This window comes from Lissotriton vulgaris, chromosome 7, assembly GCF_964263255.1.
Source record: "Lissotriton vulgaris chromosome 7, aLisVul1.2, whole genome shotgun sequence".
NCBI classification, from domain to species: Eukaryota; Metazoa; Chordata; class Amphibia; order Caudata; family Salamandridae; genus Lissotriton; species Lissotriton vulgaris.
In genome coordinates, this window is record NC_141695.1 from 1390389631 (window position 1) to 1390409832 (window position 20202).

Genomic DNA, 20202 nt, shown 5'->3' on the forward strand with positions numbered 1-20202 from the left:
CAGTTCATCAATAAAGTGTGCTCGCTTCGGCAGCACATATACTAAAATTGGAACGATACAGAGAAGATTAGCATGGCCCCTGCGCAAGGATGACACGCAAATTCGTGAAGCGTTCCATATTTTTAACAGCTTTCAGGAGAGAAATCTTTTTTGTTTTCAAGACTAATTGAAAAAATAAAGCAGGTCCCAGTGCTGTCCCCGTAATATGTATTTTTCAATTAGTCTCTCCTCAACATTTTTAATGTATTTGCTTTGCAGTAAAGAAGGTGCGCTCTATGTTCAGCTGCATTTAGCAAGGAAGCCTGCAGGACTTCTGGGACTTTTCTTTCTCTTTTTTAGCCTCACTGTCATTATTCTTCACCACCCCCAAATCTATACTGCTGCAGTGTTGTGTTGCTTTGTGGGAAGCAGGACAAAGAGAAGGGCAGGGCCTATGCAAATGAAGGCCTCAGGGATGTCTGGGAGTGCCTTTTTAGCAGTATTGTTAAAGTCCACCTTGCAACCGGATTGGTCGGGTAAGCTGAAAAACACCATGCCAGATTGGGCACCAGGTGTCTAGGCGCTTGGAGGACATATTGGGTCTACATCCCTCAGTTTCTGAGGTCCAAGAAATGTTCACCCTCTACCCTAATAGAGAGGTCTTGGCCGATCGTGGCTGAGAGGGGAAGAAGGTAGCAGTGCAAGATGCTTATGGTCCTTCTCTAATAATGGACCAACTTTCTCTCTCTCCTTACCTGTGGTTCTGCCTGGCTACTGGGGCTACCAGTTGTAAGCCTGCAGCCCACAGGGAGTTGGTTTGTTCCTCTCACACATGTAAATGGGTAAGCATTCAAGTGCACACACCTGCCTACGTCCACAGACCCTCGCGCACACACACTTTTGTCAACAAGCTTTTTCGCAATTAAGAGTATCAGGGACCCATGTTGAAATACAAAAGCAGCACACCACGTGACGGCCATCACATAGAGTCCAGCAGCAAATGGGAAACGTTTAACTAGCTGTGGTCCTATTACTTGCGCTCTACCGTGGAACAACTGCTGGATGAGTCCTGCTGGAGAATATTGAACCTACAACAAGTCTGAGGTAAATACAAATTCCACAGGAATATAATCAAACAGGGACCTACAACCCTTCCGAGCCAGATAGGAGTCGAACCTACAATCTTCTGATCCGTAGTCAGACGCGTTATCCATTGCGCCACTGGCCCTATGTAGACTTACGCATCCTTTTGTCCTTAAGTGGGCTAGAAAGTGTGTGTATGTGTGTGTGAAGGCACAAGGAAACCCATCTGACCTCCTGGAAGTCTGTTCTGTGAGGTTTTCCCAAGTTTTACAAAGGACTTTAGGAGAAGGAAGCACCTAAAAGCTAGGCGAAATGGTCCTAGATCCAAGGAAATCTTTTAGATCAGGCTCAGTTTCTTAAATAGTTTGCATTAACATAATCAGTTCCAGGTCTGTGTGGGGCTGAGCTTGAGAACTCCTTAGTAAGTAGGCGTTTACAACAATAAGGGGTTTAATATTACAACACAGGTGAACATTCAGACACATTATCATAAGCTCACCTTGTCCAGGGACCCAAGCATGCTGCCTTTCCACTCTCAGAGCCCTTCACCTAACCTACTGTGCAGCTGTTTCACCTTTAATATCACTGTTCCACAGGCAGCGTGACGTCACAATGCTCCTTGTCTGTAGCCCGACCCAGGAGCCTTTGCAAACCTGGTATAATCTACATACTTACGGTGTGTTTAGTCTTGGACCACAAATGCAGTGAAGAATAATGGATTGCTACTCTTCATACATCTTTGACCATTGGCTCAGATTTGAATGCGTACTGGCCATCTGAGCATCTCTGCCAGGCCACCCTATGTCTAGAGACTGTAGATTTAGAGAGTTTATAAACATTGTCAGTTCATCAATAAAGTGTGCTCGCTTCGGCAGCACATATACTAAAATTGGAACGATACAGAGAAGATTAGCATGGCCCCTGCGCAAGGATGACACGCAAATTCGTGAAGCGTTCCATATTTTTAACAGCTTTCAGGAGAGAAATCTTTTTTGTTTTCAAGACTAATTGAAAAAATAAAGCAGGTCCCAGTGCTGTCCCCGTAATATGTATTTTTCAATTAGTCTCTCCTCAACATTTTTAATGTATTTGCTTTGCAGTAAAGAAGGTGCGGTCTATGTTCAGCTGCATTTAGCAAGGAAGCCTGCAGGACTTCTGGGACTTTTCTTTCTCTTTTTTAGCCTCACTGTCATTATTCTTCACCACCCCCAAATCTATACTGCTGCAGTGTTGTGTTGCTTTGTGGGAAGCAGGACAAAGAGAAGGGCAGGGCCTATGCAAATGAAGGCCTCAGGGATGTCTGGGAGTGCCTTTTTAGCAGTATTGTTAAAGTCCACCTTGCAACCGGATTGGTCGGGTAAGCTGAAAAACACCATGCCAGATTGGGCACCAGGTGTCTAGGCGCTTGGAGGACATATTGGGTCTACATCCCTCAGTTTCTGAGGTCCAAGAAATGTTCACCCTCTACCCTAATAGAGAGGTCTTGGCCGATCGTGGCTGAGAGGGGAAGAAGGTAGCAGTGCAAGATGCTTATGGTCCTTCTCTAATAATGGACCAACTTTCTCTCTCTCCTTACCTGTGGTTCTGCCTGGCTACTGGGGCTACCAGTTGTAAGCCTGCAGCCCACAGGGAGTTGGTTTGTTCCTCTCACACATGTAAATGGGTAAGCATTCAAGTGCACACACCTGCCTACGTCCACAGACCCTCGCGCACACACACTTTTGTCAACAAGCTTTTTCGCAATTAAGAGTATCAGGGACCCATGTTGAAATACAAAAGCAGCACACCACGTGACGGCCATCACATAGAGTCCAGCAGCAAATGGGAAACGTTTAACTAGCTGTGGTCCTATTACTTGCGCTCTACCGTGGAACAACTGCTGGATGAGTCCTGCTGGAGAATATTGAACCTACAACAAGTCTGAGGTAAATAAAAATTCCACAGGAATATAATCAAACAGGGACCTACAACCCTTCCAAGCCAGATAGGAGTCGAACCTACAATCTTCTGATCCGTAGTCAGACGCGTTATCCATTGCGCCACTGGCCCTATGTAGACTTACGCATCCTTTTGTCCTTAAGTGGGCTAGAAAGTGTGTGTATGTGTGTGTGAAGGCACAAGGAAACCCATCTGACCTCCTGGAAGTCTGTTCTGTGAGGTTTTCCCAAGTTTTACAAAGGACTTTAGGAGAAGGAAGCACCTAAAAGCTAGGCGAAATGGTCCTAGATCCAAGGAAATCTTTTAGATCAGGCTCAGTTTCTTAAATAGTTTGCATTAACATAATCAGTTCCAGGTCTGTGTGGGGCTGAGCTTGAGAACTCCTTAGTAAGTAGGCGTTTACAACAATAAGGGGTTTAATATTACAACACAGGTGAACATTCAGACACATTATCATAAGCTCACCTTGTCCAGGGACCCAAGCATGCTGCCTTTCCACTCTCAGAGCCCTTCACCTAACCTACTGTGCAGCTGTTTCACCTTTAATATCACTGTTCCACAGGCAGCGTGACGTCACAATGCTCCTTGTCTGTAGCCCGACCCAGGAGCCTTTGCAAACCTGGTATAATCTACATACTTACGGTGTGTTTAGTCTTGGACCACAAATGCAGTGAAGAATAATGGATTGCTACTCTTCATACATTTTTGACCATTGGCTCAGATTTGAATGCGTACTGGCCATCTGAGCATCTCTGCCAGGCCACCCTATGTCTAGAGACTGTAGATTTAGAGAGTTTATAAACATTGTCAGTTCATCAATAAAGTGTGCTCGCTTCGGCAGCACATATACTAAAATTGGAACGATACAGAGAAGATTAGCATGGCCCCTGCGCAAGGATGACACGCAAATTCGTGAAGCGTTCCATATTTTTAACAGCTTTCAGGAGAGAAATCTTTTTTGTTTTCAAGACTAATTGAAAAAATAAAGCAGGTCCCAGTGCTGTCCCCGTAATATGTATTTTTCAATTAGTCTCTCCTCAACATTTTTAATGTATTTGCTTTGCAGTAAAGAAGGTGCGCTCTATGTTCAGCTGCATTTAGCAAGGAAGCCTGCAGGACTTCTGGGACTTTTCTTTCTCTTTTTTAGCCTCACTGTCATTATTCTTCACCACCCCCAAATCTATACTGCTGCAGTGTTGTGTTGCTTTGTGGGAAGCAGGACAAAGAGAAGGGCAGGGCCTATGCAAATGAAGGCCTCAGGGATGTCTGGGAGTGCCTTTTTAGCAGTATTGTTAAAGTCCACCTTGCAACCGGATTGGTCGGGTAAGCTGAAAAACACCATGCCAGATTGGGCACCAGGTGTCTAGGCGCTTGGAGGACATATTGGGTCTACATCCCTCAGTTTCTGAGGTCCAAGAAATGTTCACCCTCTACCCTAATAGAGAGGTCTTGGCCGATCGTGGCTGAGAGGGGAAGAAGGTAGCAGTGCAAGATGCTTATGGTCCTTCTCTAATAATGGACCAACTTTCTCTCTCTCCTTACCTGTGGTTCTGCCTGGCTACTGGGGCTACCAGTTGTAAGCCTGCAGCCCACAGGGAGTTGGTTTGTTCCTCTCACACATGTAAATGGGTAAGCATTCAAGTGCACACACCTGCCTACGTCCACAGACCCTCGCGCACACACACTTTTGTCAACAAGCTTTTTCGCAATTAAGAGTATCAGGGACCCATGTTGAAATACAAAAGCAGCACACCACGTGACGGCCATCACATAGAGTCCAGCAGCAAATGGGAAACGTTTAACTAGCTGTGGTCCTATTACTTGCGCTCTACCGTGGAACAACTGCTGGATGAGTCCTGCTGGAGAATATTGAACCTACAACAAGTCTGAGGTAAATACAAATTCCACAGGAATATAATCAAACAGGGACCTACAACCCTTCCGAGCCAGATAGGAGTCGAACCTACAATCTTCTGATCCGTAGTCAGACGCGTTATCCATTGCGCCACTGGCCCTATGTAGACTTACGCATCCTTTTGTCCTTAAGTGGGCTAGAAAGTGTGTGTATGTGTGTGTGAAGGCACAAGGAAACCCATCTGACCTCCTGGAAGTCTGTTCTGTGAGGTTTTCCCAAGTTTTACAAAGGACTTTAGGAGAAGGAAGCACCTAAAAGCTAGGCGAAATGGTCCTAGATCCAAGGAAATCTTTTAGATCAGGCTCAGTTTCTTAAATAGTTTGCATTAACATAATCAGTTCCAGGTCTGTGTGGGGCTGAGCTTGAGAACTCCTTAGTAAGTAGGCGTTTACAACAATAAGGGGTTTAATATTACAACACAGGTGAACATTCAGACACATTATCATAAGCTCACCTTGTCCAGGGACCCAAGCATGCTGCCTTTCCACTCTCAGAGCCCTTCACCTAACCTACTGTGCAGCTGTTTCACCTTTAATATCACTGTTCCACAGGCAGCGTGACGTCACAATGCTCCTTGTCTGTAGCCCGACCCAGGAGCCTTTGCAAACCTGGTATAATCTACATACTTACGGTGTGTTTAGTCTTGGACCACAAATGCAGTGAAGAATAATGGATTGCTACTCTTCATACATTTTTGACCATTGGCTCAGATTTGAATGCGTACTGGCCATCTGAGCATCTCTGCCAGGCCACCCTATGTCTAGAGACTGTAGATTTAGAGAGTTTATAAACATTGTCAGTTCATCAATAAAGTGTGCTCGCTTCGGCAGCACATATACTAAAATTGGAACGATACAGAGAAGATTAGCATGGCCCCTGCGCAAGGATGACACGCAAATTCGTGAAGCGTTCCATATTTTTAACAGCTTTCAGGAGAGAAATCTTTTTTGTTTTCAAGACTAATTGAAAAAATAAAGCAGGTCCCAGTGCTGTCCCCGTAATATGTATTTTTCAATTAGTCTCTCCTCAACATTTTTAATGTATTTGCTTTGCAGTAAAGAAGGTGCGCTCTATGTTCAGCTGCATTTAGCAAGGAAGCCTGCAGGACTTCTGGGACTTTTCTTTCTCTTTTTTAGCCTCACTGTCATTATTCTTCACCACCCCCAAATCTATACTGCTGCAGTGTTGTGTTGCTTTGTGGGAAGCAGGACAAAGAGAAGGGCAGGGCCTATGCAAATGAAGGCCTCAGGGATGTCTGGGAGTGCCTTTTTAGCAGTATTGTTAAAGTCCACCTTGCAACCGGATTGGTCGGGTAAGCTGAAAAACACCATGCCAGATTGGGCACCAGGTGTCTAGGCGCTTGGAGGACATATTGGGTCTACATCCCTCAGTTTCTGAGGTCCAAGAAATGTTCACCCTCTACCCTAATAGAGAGGTCTTGGCCGATCGTGGCTGAGAGGGGAAGAAGGTAGCAGTGCAAGATGCTTATGGTCCTTCTCTAATAATGGACCAACTTTCTCTCTCTCCTTACCTGTGGTTCTGCCTGGCTACTGGGGCTACCAGTTGTAAGCCTGCAGCCCACAGGGAGTTGGTTTGTTCCTCTCACACATGTAAATGGGTAAGCATTCAAGTGCACACACCTGCCTACGTCCACAGACCCTCGCGCACACACACTTTTGTCAACAAGCTTTTTCGCAATTAAGAGTATCAGGGACCCATGTTGAAATACAAAAGCAGCACACCACGTGACGGCCATCACATAGAGTCCAGCAGCAAATGGGAAACGTTTAACTAGCTGTGGTCCTATTACTTGCGCTCTACCGTGGAACAACTGCTGGATGAGTCCTGCTGGAGAATATTGAACCTACAACAAGTCTGAGGTAAATAAAAATTCCACAGGAATATAATCAAACAGGGACCTACAACCCTTCCAAGCCAGATAGGAGTCGAACCTACAATCTTCTGATCCGTAGTCAGACGCGTTATCCATTGCGCCACTGGCCCTATGTAGACTTACGCATCCTTTTGTCCTTAAGTGGGCTAGAAAGTGTGTGTATGTGTGTGTGAAGGCACAAGGAAACCCATCTGACCTCCTGGAAGTCTGTTCTGTGAGGTTTTCCCAAGTTTTACAAAGGACTTTAGGAGAAGGAAGCACCTAAAAGCTAGGCGAAATGGTCCTAGATCCAAGGAAATCTTTTAGATCAGGCTCAGTTTCTTAAATAGTTTGCATTAACATAATCAGTTCCAGGTCTGTGTGGGGCTGAGCTTGAGAACTCCTTAGTAAGTAGGCGTTTACAACAATAAGGGGTTTAATATTACAACACAGGTGAACATTCAGACACATTATCATAAGCTCACCTTGTCCAGGGACCCAAGCATGCTGCCTTTCCACTCTCAGAGCCCTTCACCTACCCTACTGTGCAGCTGTTTCACCTTTAATATCACTGTTCCACAGGCAGCGTGACGTCACAATGCTCCTTGTCTGTAGCCCGACCCAGGAGCCTTTGCAAACCTGGTATAATCTACATACTTACGGTGTGTTTAGTCTTGGACCACAAATGCAGTGAAGAATAATGGATTGCTACTCTTCATACATTTTTGACCATTGGCTCAGATTTGAATGCGTACTGGCCATCTGAGCATCTCTGCCAGGCCACCCTATGTCTAGAGACTGTAGATTTAGAGAGTTTATAAACATTGTCAGTTCATCAATAAAGTGTGCTCGCTTCGGCAGCACATATACTAAAATTGGAACGATACAGAGAAGATTAGCATGGCCCCTGCGCAAGGATGACACGCAAATTCGTGAAGCGTTCCATATTTTTAACAGCTTTCAGGAGAGAAATCTTTTTTGTTTTCAAGACTAATTGAAAAAATAAAGCAGGTCCCAGTGCTGTCCCCGTAATATGTATTTTTCAATTAGTCTCTCCTCAACATTTTTAATGTATTTGCTTTGCAGTAAAGAAGGTGCGCTCTATGTTCAGCTGCATTTAGCAAGGAAGCCTGCAGGACTTCTGGGACTTTTCTTTCTCTTTTTTAGCCTCACTGTCATTATTCTTCACCACCCCCAAATCTATACTGCTGCAGTGTTGTGTTGCTTTGTGGGAAGCAGGACAAAGAGAAGGGCAGGGCCTATGCAAATGAAGGCCTCAGGGATGTCTGGGAGTGCCTTTTTAGCAGTATTGTTAAAGTCCACCTTGCAACCGGATTGGTCGGGTAAGCTGAAAAACACCATGCCAGATTGGGCACCAGGTGTCTAGGCGCTTGGAGGACATATTGGGTCTACATCCCTCAGTTTCTGAGGTCCAAGAAATGTTCACCCTCTACCCTAATAGAGAGGTCTTGGCCGATCGTGGCTGAGAGGAGAAGAAGGTAGCAGTGCAAGATGCTTATGGTCCTTCTCTAATAATGGACCAACTTTCTCTCTCTCCTTACCTGTGGTTCTGCCTGGCTACTGGGGCTACCAGTTGTAAGCCTGCAGCCCACAGGGAGTTGGTTTGTTCCTCTCACACATGTAAATGGGTAAGCATTCAAGTGCACACACCTGCCTACGTCCACAGACCCTCGCGTACACACACTTTTGTCAACAAGCTTTTTCGCAATTAAGAGTATCAGGGACCCATGTTGAAATACAAAAGCAGCACACCACGTGACGGCCATCACATAGAGTCCAGCAGCAAATGGGAAACGTTTAACTAGCTGTGGTCCTATTACTTGCGCTCTACCGTGGAACAACTGCTGGATGAGTCCTGCTGGAGAATATTGAACCTACAACAAGTCTGAGGTAAATAAAAATTCCACAGGAATATAATCAAACAGGGACCTACAACCCTTCCAAGCCAGATAGAAGTCGAACCTACAATCTTCTGATCCGTAGTCAGACGCGTTATCCATTGCGCCACTGGCCCTATGTAGACTTACGCATCCTTTTGTCCTTAAGTGGGCTAGAAAGTGTGTGTATGTGTGTGTGAAGGCACAAGGAAACCCATCTGACCTCCTGGAAGTCTGTTCTGTGAGGTTTTCCCAAGTTTTACAAAGGACTTTAGGAGAAGGAAGCACCTAAAAGCTAGGCGAAATGGTCCTAGATCCAAGGAAATCTTTTAGATCAGGCTCAGTTTCTTAAATAGTTTGCATTAACATAATCAGTTCCAGGTCTGTGTGGGGCTGAGCTTGAGAACTCCTTAGTAAGTAGGCGTTTACAACAATAAGGGGTTTAATATTACAACACAGGTGAACATTCAGACACATTATCATAAGCTCACCTTGTCCAGGGACCCAAGCATGCTGCCTTTCCACTCTCAGAGCCCTTCACCTAACCTACTGTGCAGCTGTTTCACCTTTAATATCACTGTTCCACAGGCAGCGTGACGTCACAATGCTCCTTGTCTGTAGCCCGACCCAGGAGCCTTTGCAAACCTGGTATAATCTACATACTTACGGTGTGTTTAGTCTTGGACCACAAATGCAGTGAAGAATAATGGATTGCTACTCTTCATACATTTTTGACCATTGGCTCAGATTTGAATGCGTACTGGCCATCTGAGCATCTCTGCCAGGCCACCCTATGTCTAGAGACTGTAGATTTAGAGAGTTTATAAACATTGTCAGTTCATCAATAAAGTGTGCTCGCTTCGGCAGCACATATACTAAAATTGGAACGATACAGAGAAGATTAGCATGGCCCCTGCGCAAGGATGACACGCAAATTCGTGAAGCGTTCCATATTTTTAACAGCTTTCAGGAGAGAAATCTTTTTTGTTTTCAAGACTAATTGAAAAAATAAAGCAGGTCCCAGTGCTGTCCCCGTAATATGTATTTTTCAATTAGTCTCTCCTCAACATTTTTAATGTATTTGCTTTGCAGTAAAGAAGGTGCGCTCTATGTTCAGCTGCATTTAGCAAGGAAGCCTGCAGGACTTCTGGGACTTTTCTTTCTCTTTTTTAGCCTCACTGTCATTATTCTTCACCACCCCCAAATCTATACTGCTGCAGTGTTGTGTTGCTTTGTGGGAAGCAGGACAAAGAGAAGGGCAGGGCCTATGCAAATGAAGGCCTCAGGGATGTCTGGGAGTGCCTTTTTAGCAGTATTGTTAAAGTCCACCTTGCAACCGGATTGGTCGGGTAAGCTGAAAAACACCATGCCAGATTGGGCACCAGGTGTCTAGGCGCTTGGAGGACATATTGGGTCTACATCCCTCAGTTTCTGAGGTCCAAGAAATGTTCACCCTCTACCCTAATAGAGAGGTCTTGGCCGATTGTGGCTGAGAGGGGAAGAAGGTAGCAGTGCAAGATGCTTATGGTCCTTCTCTAATAATGGACCAACTTTCTCTCTCTCCTTACCTGTGGTTCTGCCTGGCTACTGGGGCTACCAGTTGTAAGCCTGCAGCCCACAGGGAGTTGGTTTGTTCCTCTCACACATGTAAATGGGTAAGCATTCAAGTGCACACACCTGCCTACGTCCACAGACCCTCGCGCACACACACTTTTGTCAACAAGCTTTTTCGCAATTAAGAGTATCAGGGACCCATGTTGAAATACAAAAGCAGCACACCACGTGACGGCCATCACATAGAGTCCAGCAGCAAATGGGAAACGTTTAACTAGCTGTGGTCCTATTACTTGCGCTCTACCGTGGAACAACTGCTGGATGAGTCCTGCTGGAGAATATTGAACCTACAACAAGTCTGAGGTAAATAAAAATTCCACAGGAATATAATCAAACAGGGACCTACAACCCTTCCAAGCCAGATAGGAGTCGAACCTACAATCTTCTGATCTGTAGTCAGACGCGTTATCCATTGCGCCACTGGCCCTATGTAGACTTACGCATCCTTTTGTCCTTAAGTGGGCTAGAAAGTGTGTGTATGTGTGTGTGAAGGCACAAGGAAACCCATCTGACCTCCTGGAAGTCTGTTCTGTGAGGTTTTCCCAAGTTTTACAAAGGACTTTAGGAGAAGGAAGCACCTAAAAGCTAGGCGAAATGGTCCTAGATCCAAGGAAATCTTTTAGATCAGGCTCAGTTTCTTAAATAGTTTGCATTAACATAATCAGTTCCAGGTCTGTGTGGGGCTGAGCTTGAGAACTCCTTAGTAAGTAGGCGTTTACAACAATAAGGGGTTTAATATTACAACACAGGTGAACATTCAGACACATTATCATAAGCTCACCTTGTCCAGGGACCCAAGCATGCTGCCTTTCCACTCTCAGAGCCCTTCACCTACCCTACTGTGCAGCTGTTTCACCTTTAATATCACTGTTCCACAGGCAGCGTGACGTCACAATGCTCCTTGTCTGTAGCCCGACCCAGGAGCCTTTGCAAACCTGGTATAATCTACATACTTACGGTGTGTTTAGTCTTGGACCACAAATGCAGTGAAGAATAATGGATTGCTACTCTTCATACATTTTTGACCATTGGCTCAGATTTGAATGCGTACTGGCCATCTGAGCATCTCTGCCAGGCCACCCTATGTCTAGAGACTGTAGATTTAGAGAGTTTATAAACATTGTCAGTTCATCAATAAAGTGTGCTCGCTTCGGCAGCACATATACTAAAATTGGAACGATACAGAGAAGATTAGCATGGCCCCTGCGCAAGGATGACACGCAAATTCGTGAAGCGTTCCATATTTTTAACAGCTTTCAGGAGAGAAATCTTTTTTGTTTTCAAGACTAATTGAAAAAATAAAGCAGGTCCCAGTGCTGTCCCCGTAATATGTATTTTTCAATTAGTCTCTCCTCAACATTTTTAATGTATTTGCTTTGCAGTAAAGAAGGTGCGCTTTATGTTCAGCTGCATTTAGCAAGGAAGCCTGCAGGACTTCTGGGACTTTTCTTTCTCTTTTTTAGCCTCACTGTCATTATTCTTCACCACCCCCAAATCTATACTGCTGCAGTGTTGTGTTGCTTTGTGGGAAGCAGGACAAAGAGAAGGGCAGGGCCTATGCAAATGAAGGCCTCAGGGATGTCTGGGAGTGCCTTTTTAGCAGTATTGTTAAAGTCCACCTTGCAACCGGATTGGTCGGGTAAGCTGAAAAACACCATGCCAGATTGGGCACCAGGTCTCTAGGCGCTTGGAGGACATATTGGGTCTACATCCCTCAGTTTCTGAGGTCCAAGAAATGTTCACCCTCTACCCTAATAGAGAGGTCTTGGCCGATCGTGGCTGAGAGGAGAAGAAGGTAGCAGTGCAAGATGCTTATGGTCCTTCTCTAATAATGGACCAACTTTCTCTCTCTCCTTACCTGTGGTTCTGCCTGGCTACTGGGGCTACCAGTTGTAAGCCTGCAGCCCACAGGGAGTTGGTTTGTTCCTCTCACACATGTAAATGGGTAAGCATTCAAGTGCACACACCTGCCTACGTCCACAGACCCTCGCGTACACACACTTTTGTCAACAAGCTTTTTCGCAATTAAGAGTATCAGGGACCCATGTTGAAATACAAAAGCAGCACACCACGTGACGGCCATCACATAGAGTCCAGCAGCAAATGGGAAACGTTTAACTAGCTGTGGTCCTATTACTTGCGCTCTACCGTGGAACAACTGCTGGATGAGTCCTGCTGGAGAATATTGAACCTACAACAAGTCTGAGGTAAATAAAAATTCCACAGGAATATAATCAAACAGGGACCTACAACCCTTCCAAGCCAGATAGAAGTCGAACCTACAATCTTCTGATCCGTAGTCAGACGTGTTATCCATTGCGCCACTGGCCCTATGTAGACTTACGCATCCTTTTGTCCTTAAGTGGGCTAGAAAGTGTGTGTATGTGTGTGTGAAGGCACAAGGAAACCCATCTGACCTCCTGGAAGTCTGTTCTGTGAGGTTTTCCCAAGTTTTACAAAGGACTTTAGGAGAAGGAAGCACCTAAAAGCTAGGCGAAATGGTCCTAGATCCAAGGAAATCTTTTAGATCAGGCTCAGTTTCTTAAATAGTTTGCATTAACATAATCAGTTCCAGGTCTGTGTGGGGCTGAGCTTGAGAACTCCTTAGTAAGTAGGCGTTTACAACAATAAGGGGTTTAATATTACAACACAGGTGAACATTCAGACACATTATCATAAGCTCACCTTGTCCAGGGACCCAAGCATGCTGCCTTTCCACTCTCAGAGCCCTTCACCTAACCTACTGTGCAGCTGTTTCACCTTTAATATCACTGTTCCACAGGCAGCGTGACGTCACAATGCTCCTTGTCTGTAGCCCGACCCAGGAGCCTTTGCAAACCTGGTATAATCTACATACTTACGGTGTGTTTAGTCTTGGACCACAAATGCAGTGAAGAATAATGGATTGCTACTCTTCATACATTTTTGACCATTGGCTCAGATTTGAATGCGTACTGGCCATCTGAGCATCTCTGCCAGGCCACCCTATGTCTAGAGACTGTAGATTTAGAGAGTTTATAAACATTGTCAGTTCATCAATAAAGTGTGCTCGCTTCGGCAGCACATATACTAAAATTGGAACGATACAGAGAAGATTAGCATGGCCCCTGCGCAAGGATGACACGCAAATTCGTGAAGCGTTCCATATTTTTAACAGCTTTCAGGAGAGAAATCTTTTTTGTTTTCAAGACTAATTGAAAAAATAAAGCAGGTCCCAGTGCTGTCCCCGTAATATGTATTTTTCAATTAGTCTCTCCTCAACATTTTTAATGTATTTGCTTTGCAGTAAAGAAGGTGCGCTCTATGTTCAGCTGCATTTAGCAAGGAAGCCTGCAGGACTTCTGGGACTTTTCTTTCTCTTTTTTAGCCTCACTGTCATTATTCTTCACCACCCCCAAATCTATACTGCTGCAGTGTTGTGTTGCTTTGTGGGAAGCAGGACAAAGAGAAGGGCAGGGCCTATGCAAATGAAGGCCTCAGGGATGTCTGGGAGTGCCTTTTTAGCAGTATTGTTAAAGTCCACCTTGCAACCGGATTGGTCGGGTAAGCTGAAAAACACCATGCCAGATTGGGCACCAGGTGTCTAGGCGCTTGGAGGACATATTGGGTCTACATCCCTCAGTTTCTGAGGTCCAAGAAATGTTCACCCTCTACCCTAATAGAGAGGTCTTGGCCGATTGTGGCTGAGAGGGGAAGAAGGTAGCAGTGCAAGATGCTTATGGTCCTTCTCTAATAATGGACCAACTTTCTCTCTCTCCTTACCTGTGGTTCTGCCTGGCTACTGGGGCTACCAGTTGTAAGCCTGCAGCCCACAGGGAGTTGGTTTGTTCCTCTCACACATGTAAATGGGTAAGCATTCAAGTGCACACACCTGCCTACGTCCACAGACCCTCGCGCACACACACTTTTGTCAACAAGCTTTTTCGCAATTAAGAGTATCAGGGACCCATGTTGAAATACAAAAGCAGCACACCACGTGACGGCCATCACATAGAGTCCAGCAGCAAATGGGAAACGTTTAACTAGCTGTGGTCCTATTACTTGCGCTCTACCGTGGAACAACTGCTGGATGAGTCCTGCTGGAGAATATTGAACCTACAACAAGTCTGAGGTAAATAAAAATTCCACAGGAATATAATCAAACAGGGACCTACAACCCTTCCAAGCCAGATAGGAGTCGAACCTACAATCTTCTGATCCGTAGTCAGACGCGTTATCCATTGCGCCACTGGCCCTATGTAGACTTACGCATCCTTTTGTCCTTAAGTGGGCTAGAAAGTGTGTGTATGTGTGTGTGAAGGCACAAGGAAACCCATCTGACCTCCTGGAAGTCTGTTCTGTGAGGTTTTCCCAAGTTTTACAAAGGACTTTAGGAGAAGGAAGCACCTAAAAGCTAGGCGAAATGGTCCTAGATCCAAGGAAATCTTTTAGATCAGGCTCAGTTTCTTAAATAGTTTGCATTAACATAATCAGTTCCAGGTCTGTGTGGGGCTGAGCTTGAGAACTCCTTAGTAAGTAGGCGTTTACAACAATAAGGGGTTTAATATTACAACACAGGTGAACATTCAGACACATTATCATAAGCTCACCTTGTCCAGGGACCCAAGCATGCTGCCTTTCCACTCTCAGAGCCCTTCACCTACCCTACTGTGCAGCTGTTTCACCTTTAATATCACTGTTCCACAGGCAGCGTGACGTCACAATGCTCCTTGTCTGTAGCCCGACCCAGGAGCCTTTGCAAACCTGGTATAATCTACATACTTACGGTGTGTTTAGTCTTGGACCACAAATGCAGTGAAGAATAATGGATTGCTACTCTTCATACATTTTTGACCATTGGCTCAGATTTGAATGCGTACTGGCCATCTGAGCATCTCTGCCAGGCCACCCTATGTCTAGAGACTGTAGATTTAGAGAGTTTATAAACATTGTCAGTTCATCAATAAAGTGTGCTCGCTTCGGCAGCACATATACTAAAATTGGAACGATACAGAGAAGATTAGCATGGCCCCTGCGCAAGGATGACACGCAAATTCGTGAAGCGTTCCATATTTTTAACAGCTTTCAGGAGAGAAATCTTTTTTGTTTTCAAGACTAATTGAAAAAATAAAGCAGGTCCCAGTGCTGTCCCCGTAATATGTATTTTTCAATTAGTCTCTCCTCAACATTTTTAATGTATTTGCTTTGCAGTAAAGAAGGTGCGCTTTATGTTCAGCTGCATTTAGCAAGGAAGCCTGCAGGACTTCTGGGACTTTTCTTTCTCTTTTTTAGCCTCACTGTCATTATTCTTCACCACCCCCAAATCTATACTGCTGCAGTGTTGTGTTGCTTTGTGGGAAGCAGGACAAAGAGAAGGGCAGGGCCTATGCAAATGAAGGCCTCAGGGATGTCTGGGAGTGCCTTTTTAGCAGTATTGTTAAAGTCCACCTTGCAACCGGATTGGTCGGGTAAGCTGAAAAACACCATGCCAGATTGGGCACCAGGTGTCTAGGCGCTTGGAGGACATATTGGGTCTACATCCCTCAGTTTCTGAGGTCCAAGAAATGTTCACCCTCTACCCTAATAGAGAGGTCTTGGCCGATCGTGGCTGAGAGGGGAAGAAGGTAGCAGTGCAAGATGCTTATGGTCCTTCTCTAATAATGGACCAACTTTCTCTCTCTCCTTACCTGTGGTTCTGCCTGGCTACTGGGGCTACCAGTTGTAAGCCTGCAGCCCACAGGGAGTTGGTTTGTTCCTCTCACACATGTAAATGGGTAAGCATTCAAGTGCACACACCTGCCTACGTCCACAGACCCTCGCGCACACACACTTTTGTCAACAAGCTTTTTCGCAATTAAGAGTATCAGGGACCCATGTTGAAATACAAAAGCAGCACACCACGTGACGGCCATCACATAGAGTCCAGCAGCAAATGGGAAACGTTTAACTAGCTGTGGTCCTATTACTTGCGCTCTACCGTGGAACAACTGCTGGATGAGTCCTGCTGGAGAATATTGAACCTACAACAAGTCTGAGGTAAATACAAATTCCACAGGAATATAATCCAACAGGGACCTACAACCCTTCCGAGCCAGATAGGAGTCGAACCTACAATCTTCTGATCTGTAGTCAGACGCGTTATCCATTGCGCCACTGGCCCTATGTAGACTTACGCATCCTTTTGTCCTTAAGTGGGCTAGAAAGTGTGTGTATGTGTGTGTGAAGGCACAAGGAAACCCATCTGACCTCCTGGAAGTCTGTTCTGTGAGGTTTTCCCAAGTTTTACAAAGGACTTTAGGAGAAGGAAGCACCTAAAAGCTAGGCGAAATGGTCCTAGATCCAAGGAAATCTTTTAGATCAGGCTCAGTTTCTTAAATAGTTTGCATTAACATAATCAGTTCCAGGTCTGTGTGGGGCTGAGCTTGAGAACTCCTTAGTAAGTAGGCGTTTACAACAATAAGGGGTTTAATATTACAACACAGGTGAACATTCAGACACATTATCATAAGCTCACCTTGTCCAGGGACCCAAGCATGCTGCCTTTCCACTCTCAGAGCCCTTCACCTAACCTACTGTGCAGCTGTTTCACCTTTAATATCACTGTTCCACAGGCAGCGTGACGTCACAATGCTCCTTGTCTGTAGCCCGACCCAGGAGCCTTTGCAAACCTGGTATAATCTACATACTTACGGTGTGTTTAGTCTTGGACCACAAATGCAGTGAAGAATAATGGATTGCTACTCTTCATACATTTTTGACCATTGGCTCAGATTTGAATGCGTACTGGCCATCTGAGCATCTCTGCCAGGCCACCCTATGTCTAGAGACTGTAGATTTAGAGAGTTTATAAACATTGTCAGTTCATCAATAAAGTGTGCTCGCTTCGGCAGCACATATACTAAAATTGGAACGATACAGAGAAGATTAGCATGGCCCCTGCGCAAGGATGACACGCAAATTCGTGAAGCGTTCCATATTTTTAACAGCTTTCAGGAGAGAAATCTTTTTTGTTTTCAAGACTAATTGAAAAAATAAAGCAGGTCCCAGTGCTGTCCCCGTAATATGTATTTTTCAATTAGTCTCTCCTCAACATTTTTAATGTATTTGCTTTGCAGTAAAGAAGGTGCGGTCTATGTTCAGCTGCATTTAGCAAGGAAGCCTGCAGGACTTCTGGGACTTTTCTTTCTCTTTTTTAGCCTCACTGTCATTATTCTTCACCACCCCCAAATCTATACTGCTGCAGTGTTGTGTTGCTTTGTGGGAAGCAGGACAAAGAGAAGGGCAGGGCCTATGCAAATGAAGGCCTCAGGGATGTCTGGGAGTGCCTTTTTAGCAGTATTGTTAAAGTCCACCTTGCAACCGGATTGGTCGGGTAAGCTGAAAAACACCATGCCAGATTGGGCACCAGGTGTCTAGGCGCTTGGAGGACATATTGGGTCTACATCCCTCAGTTTCTGAGGTCCAAGAAATGTTCACCCTCTACCCTAATAGAGAGGTCTTGGCCGATCGTGGCTGAGAGGGGAAGAAGGTAGCAGTGCAAGATGCTTATGGTCCTTCTCTAATAATGGACCAACTTTCTCTCTCTCCTTACCTGTGGTTCTGCCTGGCTACTGGGGCTACCAGTTGTAAGCCTGCAGCCCACAGGGAGTTGGTTTGTTCCTCTCACACATGTAAATGGGTAAGCATTCAAGTGCACACACCTGCCTACGTCCACAGACCCTCGCGCACACACACTTTTGTCAACAAGCTTTTTCGCAATTAAGAGTATCAGGGACCCATGTTGAAATACAAAAGCAGCACACCACGTGACGGCCATCACATAGAGTCCAGCAGCAAATGGGAAACGTTTAACTAGCTGTGGTCCTATTACTTGCGCTCTACCGTGGAACAACTGCTGGATGAGTCCTGCTGGAGAATATTGAACCTACAACAAGTCTGAGGTAAATAAAAATTCCACAGGAATATAATCAAACAGGGACCTACAACCCTTCCAAGCCAGATAGGAGTCGAACCTACAATCTTCTGATCCGTAGTCAGACACGTTATCCATTGCGCCACTGGCCCTATGTAGACTTACGCATCCTTTTGTCCTTAAGTGGGCTAGAAAGTGTGTGTATGTGTGTGTGAAGGCACAAGGAAACCCATCTGACCTCCTGGAAGTCTGTTCTGTGAGGTTTTCCCAAGTTTTACAAAGGACTTTAGGAGAAGGAAGCACCTAAAAGCTAGGCGAAATGGTCCTAGATCCAAGGAAATCTTTTAGATCAGGCTCAGTTTCTTAAATAGTTTGCATTAACATAATCAGTTCCAGGTCTGTGTGGGGCTGAGCTTGAGAACTCCTTAGTAAGTAGGCGTTTACAACAATAAGGGGTTTAATATTACAACACAGGTGAACATTCAGACACATTATCATAAGCTCACCTTGTCCAGGGACCCAAGCATGCTGCCTTTCCACTCTCAGAGCCCTTCACCTAACCTACTGTGCAGCTGTTTCACCTTTAATATCACTGTTCCACAGGCAGCGTGACGTCACAATGCTCCTTGTCTGTAGCCCGACCCAGGAGCCTTTGCAAACCTGGTATAATCTACATACTTACGGTGTGTTTAGTCTTGGACCACAAATGCAGTGAAGAATAATGGATTGCTACTCTTCATACATTTTTGACCATTGGCTCAGATTTGAATGCGTACTGGCCATCTGAGCATCTCTGCCAGGCCACCCTATGTCTAGAGACTGTAGATTTAGAGAGTTTATAAACATTGTCAGTTCATCAATAAAGTGTGCTCGCTTCGGCAGCACATATACTAAAATTGGAACGATACAGAGAAGATTAGCATGGCCCCTGCGCAAGGATGACACGCAAATTCGTGAAGCGTTCCATATTTTTAACAGCTTTCAGGAGAGAAATCTTTTTTGTTTTCAAGACTAATTGAAAAAATAAAGCAGGTCCCAGTGCTGTCCCCGTAATATGTATTTTTCAATTAGTCTCTCCTCAACATTTTTAATGTATTTGCTTTGCAGTAAAGAAGGTGCGGTCTATGTTCAGCTGCATTTAGCAAGGAAGCCTGCAGGACTTCTGGGACTTTTCTTTCTCTTTTTTAGCCTCACTGTCATTATTCTTCACCACCCCCAAATCTATACTGCTGCAGTGTTGTGTTGCTTTGTGGGAAGCAGGACAAAGAGAAGGGCAGGGCCTATGCAAATGAAGGCCTCAGGGATGTCTGGGAGTGCCTTTTTAGCAGTATTGTTAAAGTCCACCTTGCAACCGGATTGGTCGGGTAAGCTGAAAAACACCATGCCAGATTGGGCACCAGGTGTCTAGGCGCTTGGAGGACATATTGGGTCTACATCCCTCAGTTTCTGAGGTCCAAGAAATGTTCACCCTCTACCCTAATAGAGAGGTCTTGGCTGATCGTGGCTGAGAGGGGAAGAAGGTAGCAGTGCAAGATGCTTATGGTCCTTCTCTAATAATGGACCAACTTTCTCTCTCTCCTTACCTGTGGTTCTGCCTGGCTACTGGGGCTACCAGTTGTAAGCCTGCAGCCCACAGGGAGTTGGTTTGTTCCTCTCACACATGTAAATGGGTAAGCATTCAAGTGCACACACCTGCCTACGTCCACAGACCCTCGCGCACACACACTTTTGTCAACAAGCTTTTTCGCAATTAAGAGTATCAGGGACCCATGTTGAAATACAAAAGCAGCACACCACGTGACGGCCATCACATAGAGTCCAGCAGCAAATGGGAAACGTTTAACTAGCTGTGGTCCTATTACTTGCGCTCTACCGTGGAACAACTGCTGGATGAGTCCTGCTGGAGAATATTGAACCTACAACAAGTCTGAGGTAAATAAAAATTCCACAGGAATATAATCAAACAGGGACCTACAACCCTTCCAAGCCAGATAGAAGTCGAACCTACAAT

At 45.2% G+C, this 20202-nt stretch overlaps 13 non-coding genes across 13 annotated transcripts; 11 read left to right on the forward strand and 2 right to left on the reverse strand.

Annotated features, from left to right (window-relative positions):
- Window positions 1-17: 17 nt before the first annotated feature.
- Window positions 18-124, forward strand: LOC147704880 (U6 spliceosomal RNA). The gene has a single exon (XR_015297847.1). It is a non-coding gene; the product is annotated as a U6 spliceosomal RNA (small nuclear RNA).
- A 1797-nt stretch (window positions 125-1921) lies between these two features.
- Window positions 1922-2028, forward strand: LOC147704881 (U6 spliceosomal RNA). The gene has a single exon (XR_015297848.1). It is a non-coding gene; the product is annotated as a U6 spliceosomal RNA (small nuclear RNA).
- A 1797-nt stretch (window positions 2029-3825) lies between these two features.
- LOC147704882 (U6 spliceosomal RNA) lies at window positions 3826-3932 on the forward strand. Its single transcript, XR_015297849.1, has one exon. It is a non-coding gene; the product is annotated as a U6 spliceosomal RNA (small nuclear RNA).
- A 1797-nt stretch (window positions 3933-5729) lies between these two features.
- LOC147704883 (U6 spliceosomal RNA) lies at window positions 5730-5836 on the forward strand. Its single transcript, XR_015297851.1, has one exon. It is a non-coding gene; the product is annotated as a U6 spliceosomal RNA (small nuclear RNA).
- Window positions 5837-7633: 1797 nt separating this feature from the next.
- Window positions 7634-7740, forward strand: LOC147704884 (U6 spliceosomal RNA). Its single transcript, XR_015297852.1, has one exon. It is a non-coding gene; the product is annotated as a U6 spliceosomal RNA (small nuclear RNA).
- Window positions 7741-9537: 1797 nt separating this feature from the next.
- On the forward strand, window positions 9538-9644 carry LOC147704885 (U6 spliceosomal RNA). The gene has a single exon (XR_015297853.1). It is a non-coding gene; the product is annotated as a U6 spliceosomal RNA (small nuclear RNA).
- Window positions 9645-10654: 1010 nt separating this feature from the next.
- TRNAC-ACA (transfer RNA cysteine (anticodon ACA)) lies at window positions 10655-10727 on the reverse strand. The gene has a single exon. It is a non-coding gene; the product is annotated as a tRNA-Cys (tRNA).
- Window positions 10728-11441: 714 nt separating this feature from the next.
- LOC147704887 (U6 spliceosomal RNA) lies at window positions 11442-11548 on the forward strand. Its single transcript, XR_015297854.1, has one exon. It is a non-coding gene; the product is annotated as a U6 spliceosomal RNA (small nuclear RNA).
- A 1797-nt stretch (window positions 11549-13345) lies between these two features.
- On the forward strand, window positions 13346-13452 carry LOC147704888 (U6 spliceosomal RNA). The gene has a single exon (XR_015297855.1). It is a non-coding gene; the product is annotated as a U6 spliceosomal RNA (small nuclear RNA).
- A 1797-nt stretch (window positions 13453-15249) lies between these two features.
- LOC147704889 (U6 spliceosomal RNA) lies at window positions 15250-15356 on the forward strand. Its single transcript, XR_015297857.1, has one exon. It is a non-coding gene; the product is annotated as a U6 spliceosomal RNA (small nuclear RNA).
- Window positions 15357-16366: 1010 nt separating this feature from the next.
- TRNAC-ACA (transfer RNA cysteine (anticodon ACA)) lies at window positions 16367-16439 on the reverse strand. Its single transcript has one exon. It is a non-coding gene; the product is annotated as a tRNA-Cys (tRNA).
- Window positions 16440-17153: 714 nt separating this feature from the next.
- LOC147704891 (U6 spliceosomal RNA) lies at window positions 17154-17260 on the forward strand. Its single transcript, XR_015297858.1, has one exon. It is a non-coding gene; the product is annotated as a U6 spliceosomal RNA (small nuclear RNA).
- A 1797-nt stretch (window positions 17261-19057) lies between these two features.
- LOC147704892 (U6 spliceosomal RNA) lies at window positions 19058-19164 on the forward strand. The gene has a single exon (XR_015297859.1). It is a non-coding gene; the product is annotated as a U6 spliceosomal RNA (small nuclear RNA).
- The last annotated feature ends 1038 nt before the right edge of the window (window positions 19165-20202 follow it).